At 47.6% G+C, this 11809-nt stretch overlaps 1 protein-coding gene across 9 annotated transcripts in view; it reads left to right on the top strand.

Annotated features, from left to right (window-relative positions):
- Positions 1–1085: 1085 nt before the first annotated feature.
- LYPD6B (LY6/PLAUR domain containing 6B) overlaps positions 1086–11809 on the top strand; it is a 42136-nt gene continuing 31412 nt past the window's right edge. For 2 of the 9 annotated variants that reach the window (XM_068687000.1, XM_068686999.1), the window contains exons 1-2: positions 1102–1286; positions 6644–6740. The gene's annotated coding sequence lies outside the window, so the exon portion shown is untranslated. Of the gene's footprint in view, positions 1287–1517; positions 1553–2329; positions 2360–6643; positions 6745–7157; positions 7208–11809 lie in introns of those variants that run through there. The other 7 variants (XM_068687010.1, XM_068687007.1, XM_068687003.1 and 4 more) reach the window with 7 other exon arrangements.

The following is an 11809-nucleotide window of genomic DNA, read 5'->3' as shown; positions in this document are numbered from 1 at the left end:
TGAATGCAGGATATTATTTTTATTTTTTTATAATTGCATCTTCTCTACGACATCTCTGTGGAAGTCTTCTTCCTATTCTTTTTCAGTAGCCTGCAGGGTGACAGGGTGACTCTTCCACTTACCCTTTGCATACATTTCCATTTTTATAGAAACATTACGCACACTTTATATACAGTGTAAGGGAGTTAAAAGTTCCTGCCTGTCACCTCCCTGAAGTTATACTTGGGAGCTTCATAAACTGCTTATTTTCTCAATTACCTCCTTTTCCACTCAGCAATGCAAATGTACGGCAATCCAGAATGTCTACTGAAAGGGATTGTGCTGCGTTTGTTGGTGAATAGGTTTCTAATGAGGATGATGTGGATTTGTACCATTATTTACGTCTGTTTGTGTTGCTTCTGCTCAGGGCCTGTGAGGGGGCTGTGTACAAGGAGGCCGTGTCGGCCAAATGCTGATCACCAAGAGCAAGGCAAATACCACCGAGCAGCGATGTGTTTATAGATGCAGTAATTAAACAGATTAGTATGTAATCATGCTGATCAACCCAGGGTGCTGAATAGGGACAGAGCAGCATCATAGCTGATGTGGAAATCAGTTTGCTACAATTTGGAGCGCCACAGTCAATTATTTATGGGTCAAAATGACTTTATGGACATAAAACTTTCATTGTGTAGGCCGAATGCTGCCTCCTCATGCTGGCTGAGGTACTGGGCATGAGCTGAGGAGGGATGGCTCTGTCAGGGAGGAAGATGAGGAGGAGGAGGAGGAGGCAGTCCAGGTCAGACAAAGTTTGTGCTGGGGAGGGCAGGCAGATGAAGGCAAACACCGCAGCACAGCCATTTCCCCGTGAGTCAAAGGGATCTTTGTGAGATCTGTTGAGATAAAGCCCGTGCCTGGGGGCTGAATTCAATCACAGGGCAGCGTGCGAGCGGAGCCCTGCACTTTCCTCATCAGCATGCTGGATCGCCCCGGTTAATTAACCCTCAATCAAAACAACGTGAACTGCCGTGTCCATTTCCAACACTCAGCCTGCGCAGGAGTACAGGGAAAAGTAAAAGGGGGTTGAAACATCTAGAAAAAGCGAGTTGAAACCCATAAAAGTCCCTTTTTGCCCAAGTGCGCACGCTGTCTCGGAGCACCACAGCTCCGTGAGGGCCGTCCCGGGGCGGGCGCGGGGGTGTCCGAGGCGCTGGCTCCCCGCCCCGGCCCCACCTCCGTGAGGGCAGCCCGCCTCCTGCCCGGCCTCCACCGGCACCAGCACCGGCACGGAGGTGGCTGGGGAGCGGGTGAGTGCCCCGGGACGGCTGTTGGTGGCGGTGGTGGCGGGGGAGAAGGGGAAGGAGCCCGGCAGAGAGCGGCGCGGAGCGGGCGCGGAGCCCCCTGAGGGCGGCGGGCTGAGGGCTGAGGGCTGAGGCGCGGCCGGGGGGCAGCCGGCTTTGGCTCCCCGTGAGGGCAAGAAGTGCTTCAGGCTGCCCCTAGGAGTTAAAAGCACGGTGAAATGTGGCTGTGGAGGCTGTCATGGGGCGTGCTTGGTGCTTACAGAGCGGTGTTGGTGAGTTTCTGTACGGGCACCACAGGGCAGCAGCAGCTCGGGGTGGCACCACACGCGCCAGGCCTGTGGGTGCTTTGGGCAGCTCGGTGCCCAGAGCCAGGTGAACACGGTTTGTGGGGCTAGAGCGGGTGTGTGAGGCTCGTCTGGTTCAGTCCTGAGGGCACCGTCAGGAAAATCCGTCCCTACGGCTTCCCATCCATCAGGGGTAACGCGGGCAGAGCCCGGCACCGCGCGGGGATCGGGGAGATTGTGCACTGCAGCCTCCTTCCTAATGCGGGACTGGTGATCCCAGGTGCTCAGGGAGTGAGTCAAGCCTCCCTCCCTCCATAAACATGTTTTTGTTTAAAATAAGCAAATGTTAAGTGCTGAGATTGCTGTTTCGCAGGCTGGGTTCGAACCGCTAAGGTTAGAGTTTCCAACCTCCCTGCTTAACTAAGAAATGAGCTTCCCGTCTGAGCGCTGCCTCTCAGTGAGATTTTAGGAAAAGCACAAAAAAACCCCACACCATAAAGTTTACGATGACGGAGAACAAAGTCCTCCCTCGCCTCCGAGAGCGGGCGCAGCAGGCAGGCGAAGGAGAGTGGGGAAAGCCGCGTCCTCACCTCAGCACGGACCTGCAGGTGGATGCCAGAAGTCATTGCTGACGGCCACGCCGTGGGGTGGACGAAGGGAGTTGTCCTGTTTGTTACAGCAAGGCTCGCTGATTCATGGATCTCTGCTCTTTTCCTCTTCCAGGCGATCCGCAGTTATTGTAGCTAGCTGTGCTGCTGGTGAGACTTTCCCCCTTCCCGTCACGCATTGCTTGCTGTAAGTCAATTAGTGTTCCCCAGCATGGTAATTGCAGCATTCTCTTCGCAGCCGGTCACGTCCTGTAAACGACATCCCTTGCAGAGGGGTAATTGTGGGCCTTTTGCCTGAACCGGATTTTGTCAGGGCTGGATCTCCAGCACTTGACATTCGGCGTTCTGGCTGTGTGATACCGACTGTCAGGAGTCCAGTAAATCCCGTAAGCAGCTTATGTAGGCTGGATCCCGGGTGTTGATCCTCGAAGCAGCGGTGCTGCATCCCACCCCCGGCTGGCAGCGGATGCTGGACGCGTTATCTGGCAGCAGGGAGCGGGGAGCTGTGGTCTGGCTGCTGGGGCGGCGCGCAGTTGGCAAGAGCACGGTGCTGCAGGGGAAAGAAGCTGCCTTACAAGAACGGGCGCCTTTTCCTGCACCCCTGGGAACTCCAGAGCAGAGACAGCCGTATCTTGCTAACTGGTGGCCTGATACACGCCAGCCAGGCTGTTTATGAAGAGCTCTTCCTGCCTCGTTCGCCATTTGCCCAGGCTTCAGCTGGGGGAGAAGAGGTGGGGAATGTCTCCTCCTCCTGCAGTGTTGATGCTGACGATGAAAGTTGTGTCGGTTCAATAGGAGAGCCTTGTCGGAGACCAAGAGCTGCTTAAGTTGCAGTGTAGAAGCCACCAAGGCTGATGTGTGAGTAGTGCGATGCATCCTGCAATAAAGAACTCAGAAACAGAGGTGAGAGAGAGAATGACAGCAGCTGGCATGTCAAGGAAGGGAGGCTTCATAGCTCTCAAGGAGAGCAAGGAATTTGAAGAGTGGAAAATTTTCTGAAGTTGTCTTTTCTCAGCTACAGAAATAATCCCACCTCCCCTCTGCCTTACCAGATTGAGGCATTCTTTAGAACAAAATTCTTAAAACAAATTTTGCTCATAAATTCTGATCGTTTAGAAATTTTCCTGTTTTTTTTTTTTTTATTATTATTATTTATTTATTTTAAAGTCTAAATTCCTTAGTATTTTCTTTGCTTCCTTCACATCCATAACCTGAGTTCCGTGGATTCAAAGGGAAGCCGTGCGTCGTGTGTGTGACTTAGGGGACTCCTGGGCATTGCTGGCAATTAGCTTCCTGTTAACTTCTGTGAGATTCGTTGGGATGTGAGGCTTCATGGCCCAGACAGCAGGCATCTGACGGCAGGGCTGGATATTCTGGACGAGGATCCTGAAGCAGAGGCTCGGTGTCACTGCTGGCAGGTGCTGCTTTTTTGGCAGAGCACGAGGGCGGCAGCCCCCGTTGGCTTTGCAGTGGCGCCGCGCCAACAAAGCTGGAGCTGGAGTTCTTGCCCGGAGCTTGGGGCTTTTTGATGTTTGAGCTGCAGGCTTTGGAGGGGAACCAAAGCAGGGGAAAATGACATTCATTTGGTGGGGGTTTTTGTCTAGATTTTGCTTTGATATTTAAATAAATCTAGACTGCGCTGTGCAGCCTGTGAAATAATTGAACAAATCCCGTTGTTAGTATCACCTCACCGACCTGGAAGTGGGACAGCAGAGGATTAGTGTATGGGTGCTTTTGTTAAAAGAACCGGGTTTTAGCTATGTACTAACTTGCTGAACGGTTCTAGATCAGTCATTTATCTTCTTCTGCCTATTTCTTGTCTCATTAGTATGAATAATGACAGCTTTTCCTTCTCCCTGCCTTGCTGCGAAGATCAGTCAGTTATTTCTGAAGAGCTGTCAATGCTAACAGCGGGGCAGCGTGCACCAAACAACAGTATTTTAGCCAAGAACTCAACCACGCTGAGCCTGCCCACGTTTCTGTAACACGTAGCAGTGCTGCCACTCGCTTGGTGTGCACTGGGACCTCGGCAGCGGGGATGCTCCATCCTCCAGCAGGCAAGGAGTCTTCCTCCTTCATTTGGTAAAGCAGCAGTGTTGCATTCCAGTAAGCAAAGTTGGAGGAGATGCTTGAGTTATCAGGTGTATGAACAGATTGAACTTATTGCTCAGAATTTGACAGTCCAGTTATTTCCACTCTTTTTTGGTTTTGCTCCTAAACCAGCGTGTCTGTGTTTACTTGGCTGTGTCAGTCAGAGTGGCCTCATGCCTCTGTCACTGAGTTGCCTAAAAACGTTGTGCTGGTGGTCCCAAAAGATAGAGGAGCTGAGCCTGAAATCCTTGGGCCTGTTTTGGGTTATAGAGACTGAAAATGAACAGCAGCTGTAGGAGCACTGCTCAGTTTGTCTCTGTGCATTTGCCTGAGGTGGAACCACAAGATATTGTGATTTCTGTCTGTTACTTAAAGGCAAACAAACAAACAAAAAATCCCTAAAAACTCGCTGATTTCAGTGGTCTGCAGGTCACTGGTATAATAATAATAATTTCTGATACTGCTTCTGTGGTGCACCCATGGGCTGTGCCTTACCTTTAAGGGCTTGTGGACTTAAAGGGGGGAAGAGCGAGTGTGTAGCCTTCAAACTTCGGGGTGGGGAGTGCATTTGGGAGTTTGGGTGAGCAGGTTATGATATCAGCTCTGTAAAGCTGCCTCTGGCGGCGGTGAAAACCCGGTGCTGCAGGGAAGCCTGACATCCTCTGCTACGCGCTGAGCCAGCTGGGCAACGCCAAAGCCAGGCGGCTGGCAGTGAGATTATCTCCCTGACCCCTGCAGCTCGTGCCCTGCAGTGCAGTGATTACCCTTCTCGCCGCCTGAACACGCAGGAGTACAGGTGGTACCAGCTGCAGTCATCTAATCCCTTTCCTGAAAAAACGCTGCCCCGGCTCTGTCTCGATGTGAACAAACCTGTTGCGGCAAATTGCCCTGATTCCCAGCTCAAGGCAGTGCTCGGCAGTGGTGCTGACAGCACAGGGAGCAGCAGGGGATGCCAGGGGGTGAGCACATCCCCTCGGGTTGGCTTCGGGTCCTTCAAACCCTTTGTGGTGTCTGTGTCGGGTACCACAGCACCTTACAGCACATCCACACGGCTGTTTGTGGTTTTCCTGTCGCATTAATGGCTGCTGGGTTTCATCGTGTCTGTCCTAGGGGTGCTGGTGGTTGGCTTGGGTTTTGCTTTATTGTGAAGAACATCCTCTGATCACAAACCGTAAAATCTACTCTGTGCCACAGTAGTTACACTTTATGTCACGTTATTTTGGATTAAAAAGTAAATCTGAGGGATTTATGGCTTTAATATGTGTGTATTATCATCAAAGCACACATCAAGCCTAGTCTAAAGTTACACGTTGAGTTACTGTGAGATTTATAGGGGCTGTTGTTAAAGAGATCTGAAAATGGATTTGAAAATTATCACTCCTTTATTAGGGCAAAAAAAGAAAGGGATGACAAAGTGTTAGGCTTTTACAAGAGTATCAAGGGTATTGCTGTTTGGTTCAGGCAGGATTGCTCGCCTCTTTCTTTGTAATGCTCAGACCTGTTTGCCTTCATCTGTGCTAGGGGAAAAAGGCAGGAATAAAACTCAAATCTGTGCTACCCATGGACGACAGCTGACCAGAGAGGAGGAGGATCAATAAAACATGCAAGTACACACAAACAAGGCAGGCTTATTTAGGGGAAATTCTGGTTTTCTCTCTGAAACCATCCAGGCTGTGCCTGAATATATATACATATATATATTCATATTATATTCATATTTATATATATAAATGGTATATTTATACATAAATGATGTTGTGATTCCCGCCTGCCTCTGCTCTGGGGGTTTGGTACCATTCTTTTGCAGTCAGATTCTTGAAAAGATCCAAATTCAGCGTGTTCAGAAACAAAATTCCATCCTTTCCTTTCCCCACTGTAATGAATTCCAGATTGGGAGAGATTACCGGATTTACACAAACACAACACAAAAGGATTCTCACTAACACAAATTCTGTCACGTGTGGAAAAACTCAGCCTAGGTGTTTTAAATACTGAGGTAGAGGAGAGCTGCAGATCTGCACAGACTTGAAAATCTTTTTCTGTGAAGTAACAGGATGCAGTTAATAATTACAGGAGAATTAGACAAGAGGAAAGATGTGTCGAGTGAGGTAGGATTTCTACTTCATTAGCTGTAGGAAATGAGGGGTTCAGAGTGCAGAACGGACACCTTGCGACAGCTCTGTACCGGGCTGAGGGTGCTGGCTGAGCTGTGAACTGTCATACAGGTGCTGTGAGAGATTTGTGGTCGTAAGGGTTTGAAGCATACAGCTGATTTCACTAAAATATGAATTTTTTGAAAGAGACTGGGTGCCGAGGAGCTCGGCGGGTTGCATTTCAAAATCCTGATATCAGTCTGATATCATTTATTTATCTCCCACAGAACCAAAATACGACCAGTCGGTGGTAACAGAGCAGCTGCCATCCCAGATGGTGCTGTAAGATTTGGACTGGAAGCCCCAGGAGCTGGAAACACGAGGGTGAGTAGGAGCCACCGCTGGGAATTCGCCTCCCGTGGCTTGTGAGCTGTCACTCGTGGGTGCCACGGGGCAGGAGTGGCAATGAGCACTGCCTGGTGGGCTGGGGCAGCAGCAAGAAGGAAAAATCACGCGTTGGGCCAAATAGATTTATACTTTCCACCTGCTCCCCGTTCGCTTGGAGCAATTCCTCAGCTATTGGGAGCCTCCTGCGAGAATGCAGCAGCGGGCTGCACTCCCTTCCTGACCCACCTTGACTTCAGCAACGCCCTGGTGGTTTGACAAATAGCTCGCTGTCTGACGGGAAGGAATTGTTTGCTGTAGTTCAAAGCCAGGTTTCGGAGGTATAGAAAAATATTTCAGTAAGAATTGATGGAGGGAAAGAAAAGGTCTTTGCTGACATACTTCTTTTTTTTCTATGGGAGTTGCTTTTCCCTGCTAGGAATTTGTGACTCCACCAGTCCAGTAGGGTAAGATTTAACAAAAACAGACAGTTCTGGATTTTTGGTAAAAGAGATGCTTCTTACCTTTCATTATTTATGCCCAAAGATGCACAGTGTAACAGAAATTGCATCATTTTAATGCATTGCACTTTTCCTGTATGAATATAGGTGTGTTTAACACATGCAGCTGCCAGAGCTTGTACCTGAGCTGATCCGAGGGATGCTCCAGGCTCAGCCAAAAAATAGGACAGGCTTTTCTGAGGGACCCATTGCTTTTCCAGTCTCACACCTGGGAGAAGAAAAGGCAATGGAAGGAACCAGAGCAGCGTGAGAGCTGCTGAGGGACTACTGGGAAGAAAGAGCAACTAACCTATAGCTTTTCAGCTTTTTTTTTGGAAAGAAGTGACTTTTGGGGCCAGTTGGCTTCTATTTTGCATTTTCAGTTAGTGAAAATGCAGAAATTTTATAAAGTGACCAGAGCTTTCTGGAGTGTTAGACTTATCATAATAATAATGGGTAATGTGAACCTTCTGTATGTTTTATATTCTAGCTGCTCTTGGATTTTCAAACCATTTTCTTGCAAATAAGACCTTTTAAGCCTCCAATAATGGCAGTTGTAGGGTGGAATATTGTCTCCCCAAAGGCTGAATGACCAAACTACCCTCATCGTGAAAGATGCTATGTTCTCACTTCATTTTAAAGCTGCAGAGAGCAGGCAGCAACCCTTCTGAGGCCTTCACTCAACTCAACATAAAATGTTTGAGCTACACTATGGGATCTTAAACAGAGGGCAGCTGTTAGAGTCAGATCTGAAAAATCATTACAGAAGTACAACAACAGTAGGTACAGGGAATCAAGAAGTAACAGGACCACTTTTTGTTGTTTTTAAGGGTTGTTCTGTCTCGGAAAAAATGTCCTGATAATGTCACTGGGCACATGGACGTATTTTTGAACATTGTTTGTACCCCACTGTCATCCTGGGCTTTTGAAGGCTGATGATTTTAGGCAGTGAAGAAGAAGGAGGAAATTTTTGCTCCTCTCTCTGCTCTGGGCAGCCTTGTGGTATTTCTGAGGACGGCTCTGACTGAAGTGATCAGAGATGAGGAAGCACAGATGGTTTTGCTGTTCACCTCAAAGCCTGGGTGTCTTAGGAAGGATGCACTCAGGGTCCCTTTCAGTCCCTTCGGGTACTGAAATTGTCCCAATCGGAGGAATTGTGCTGTAGCTATTATAAATCCTGCAAGTGGGCAATTAGTGCCTGTGGTTGTTGCTCCCATGGCTGGCCATCAGCTCGGTGTTTCCAAACCAGGTTTGATCGGGGCGTTACAAAGACTTGCTCCAGGTGAGAGTCCAGGATATGGCAGGCTCTCTTTGGATGTCTGCTCAGGAATGTGGTGCTGATAGATCTCTTATTCTGGTACGATAGTCTTTCCAAATGACTTTTTTTCTGATTTTATCAGTTGTTAATAGCCTACCTGAGTACGTTTAGTTGTGGAAATCTGCATATGCCCGAGGACTTTTGATCTTGTAAAGCACAGATCAGTTAACCCGCTACTTATTTTTAGGGTTTGTGGGTTTTTGAAATGCATTTCCATCTCCTCTAATATTGCTGAGAATAGAGCATTGCTTCTGTGGTGATCAGAAAGCCCCATTTGCATCAGGCTTTTTGCAGGGGGTTTCGTTTACTCTGTGTGGATATAACACATTTTTCCTCTGTAATACCTGGATAGGTGGAAGGGATAAATTTATTGAAAATATACTTGCATACGTGGCTTTTTGAGTTGTCAGTGCAGTTTGACCACCATGGCGACATAATTACGTGGTAAACAGTTTTAAGAAGCGTGTGTAATTGCAAACGAAATCTTTGCTTATACACTGAGTTGCCAAAATAAAGGGAATTGAGATGTGCTCTGAATTGTCAGAATACACTCTTAACTGGTTAAATCCATGTTTACAACCTTGCCTGTGGTTAACCACCACGAGATAAGATCGTGGGCTGCCTTGTTGTGAGTGCTAACATGTAGAGGAGCGATGATACGATTCACATTTAAATTACTTTTCCTTGTGCTTTATTTTTCTATTGTCTTTGGCTTTGAGAGGAGCTTCCTGTGTTGTGAAGAACGTTATCAGTTTATTAAGTGGCTGCTGCTTACAATAATCCGTTGTAGCTGTAAAGGTAAAAATTGGCCTTCAGAAACCTTACACCATGCTGGTTTCTTGCGGTGCTTCCACAGGAGAGGCTGCAGTGGTTGAGACTGTTCTGATAATGTGCAAAATCACGTCTGGACACATGCAAGGTATGACTTGAAACTTGGCAGTGTGTACACTTCCAAGTCAACATAGCTTAAAAGCAGCCACAGTGCTTCTATTTAAATACTATTTCAAACAGAATTTATTTCAAGTACTGGGTCTTGTCCCAGCTATTAGCAAAACTTCTTCAACTTTCACTGCAGCTTATCAGGAAAAAGTGAGGTTTGAGCTGGAGCATTCGGGGGATGTCACCTGTGTCATCGTGCTTTAATACTGGTTATTTTACCAGAGAAATCACAGTGTTTGTACGTATGTGCGCACACAAAACTAGTAAGAAATGCATTACTGGTATTCAGTCAAATCAGCTGGGCAGCTGAGCGAGTTGTCCTCCCCCAGCCCGTAGCCTGCTGCGCAGGTGTTCTGCAGAACAAGTCGGAAAAAATGATCTTCGAGCTGGGTTTCCAGGCAGTCCTTTGTGGAGCACAGTTGTTATGTATATCCATTTGAGAAAGCACTTGTAAATAACGGATTTTGTTACCTCGAGCACTTGGTTATTCCCCAAAACAACAGCAGGAACAGGAATTGTACGGACTGTGGTAAGTGTAAGTGACCTGTTCCAGCCCAGGTGTCCCAAACCCCATCCAGCCTGGCCTTGGGCACCACCAGGGACGGGGCAGCCTGGGCCAGAGCCTCACCTCTGAGTAAAGATTTACATCTCCTCCTTATATTTAATCTAAACCTGCCCTCTGTTACCTTAAAGCTGATACCTCTGGTCCTATTCCTGCACCTCCTGACAAAGAGTCCCTCCCGAGCCTTCCTGTATAGGATTTACGTTTCTTTTGTAGCTGCTGCACTGCTTCTCCTTTGCCTGCAGTAAACAATCCGTATATATATCTCTATATATACATATATATTGTTAGGAGGAGGATATTGAGCTCTTCTGGCACTTGGATATAGCCTGGCTTAAGTTATTTATTTATTTATTGACACGAGATAAAGCAATCCCTTCTATATTTTATGGCCATTGGCAATCCTGGATTTCCTAGAATTCCCTTGGAATTCCACTGCTTCCTTGGTGCCTTCTGTCTCTGCTCCTTCTTCACGTTACATTTTGCTCTCTCCCGAGCTCAGTGTGCTAAAGCAGATGCTGAAGGAAGTCTCAGCACTGCTACAAGGTTTTTCGGGGCCCCGCTGGGAGGATTCCTGCTGGGAGATCCCACTCTGACTCCCGGCGTGCGGCGTTCCCACAGCCAGGCTGGAAATGGGTGTGGTTGCCACGAGCAGTAGCAACAAAGGCATGAAGCTGAGATTGCCTTCTGTCAATGGCAGCTCATCAAAGGGCTAGGAAAATCCATAAAACGAGCAATAAAATTACTTTGAAAGTCTCGGGTTTACTCATTTTACTATTGCAGGAAAATGCTCGTAATGTATATACACATAAAACACATTGGTTTGTATTGTGAATATGGTGCATGTTCTTTGAAGAAGTAGATAAGGGGAAATCCCTCAGAGCTCCTATAATAACTCTGCTCCCATAAACTGGTCATTTTCTTCTGGGAGAATATTACAGCCCTGCTCATTCAGGTTTCTTTAGCCGACTTGTTTCCTTTCTGTGTAAGGGATGCTGTAGATAATCAACTTCTAAGTCTGCTTGGAAGAGGGTTTAATTGTTAATCACTATCCACAATGCACAGAAGTGTCTGAATTAATGTGGTGAAATGCTTTTTTCCAGGACTGCTGCATGATTTTAACAGTCTACTGTAATAAACACTGATCGTAAAGCTCTGAATTGTAGCTAAATCCATGAAAACTCAGATATGCATTTTAAAAATAGCCCCTGAAATGATACAGAGATCACAGCAATGCTGCTTGGAGCCATAACATCGGTATAACAGTGGTTGTGTTCTCTGTGCCTCGTAAATGCCCTAGCACATGGGAATCTGCAGCAGCTGTTACGGGACTGTGCTCTACCTGTGGGAAGATGCCTGAAGGCACGCAGCAGAGGGAGGCTAGGGAAATACAGGTTTTTAACCCATCCCTCTCTTGGAAGTGTGGCACTTTATGCTGGTTTACCAGAGGCGTTTCTCCTCGCTACAGATTCAGATTTTTATATGCCAGAGTCGTCGGATAAAAGAGCTGATAAGTGAGACAGAGACCGGAACGCAGATCTTCCTCCTCTCAGCGAATGCCTGCTCTGCATGTGTGTGTGTAGACTTTGTGTCTGCAGGACGCACTTTTGATGTTCCCTGCAAGGCGTATCGGTTTCAGCAGCAGAGATCAAGAGCTTCCCGCTGCAAACGACCCCATCGGCTGCTGATCAGAAGGTTTATTGGAGAAAACTGCCTCCAGTTCTGTCACCTCCACCAGCTTCTTCCCCAG

The sequence above is a fragment of the Anas acuta genome, chromosome 6, assembly GCF_963932015.1.
Source record: "Anas acuta chromosome 6, bAnaAcu1.1, whole genome shotgun sequence".
Classification (NCBI taxonomy): domain Eukaryota; kingdom Metazoa; phylum Chordata; class Aves; order Anseriformes; family Anatidae; genus Anas; species Anas acuta.
This window is presented reverse-complemented; position numbering and strand designations above follow the sequence as displayed.